At 35.2% G+C, this 389-nt stretch overlaps 1 pseudogene; it reads left to right on the top strand.

Annotated features, from left to right (window-relative positions):
• The first annotated feature begins 258 nt into the window (after nt 1–258).
• Nucleotides 259–381, top strand: LOC120605959 (uncharacterized; annotated as a pseudogene).
• Nucleotides 382–389: the final 8 nt, after the last annotated feature.

Genomic DNA, 389 nt, shown 5'->3' with positions numbered 1-389 from the left:
GACTGTTCATAACACATAATATAAACATATCTTACCTCTAGTTGATGCTGTTATGATACTTTTAATATGTTCAAGTTTTCCTTATTGTAGATTTTTATAAATCATTAATGACTACAGAGATCGTACTCCCATAATTGTGGCAGTATTACTTATTCATTATTAGAGCAAGCTCTGGAATGCATTTACAGACTTTTTAAAGTTTCTTTAAAAAATTAGTACTTTTTAAAGTACTAATATCAACAAATACTAGAATGGGCTGTCTACGGCCATGCAACTCTGAACGTGCCCGATCTCGTCTGATCTTGGAAGCTAAGCAGGATTGGGCCTGGTTAGTACTTGGATGGGAGACCACCTAGGAATGAATACCAGGTGCGGTAGGCTATAAAAAA

This window comes from Pteropus medius, unplaced genomic scaffold (assembly GCF_902729225.1).
Source record: "Pteropus medius unplaced genomic scaffold, Ma_sr-lr_union100, whole genome shotgun sequence".
NCBI classification, from domain to species: Eukaryota; Metazoa; Chordata; class Mammalia; order Chiroptera; family Pteropodidae; genus Pteropus; species Pteropus medius.
The sequence above is the reverse complement of the archived record's forward strand: the minus strand, read 5'-3'. Positions and strand labels throughout refer to the sequence as shown.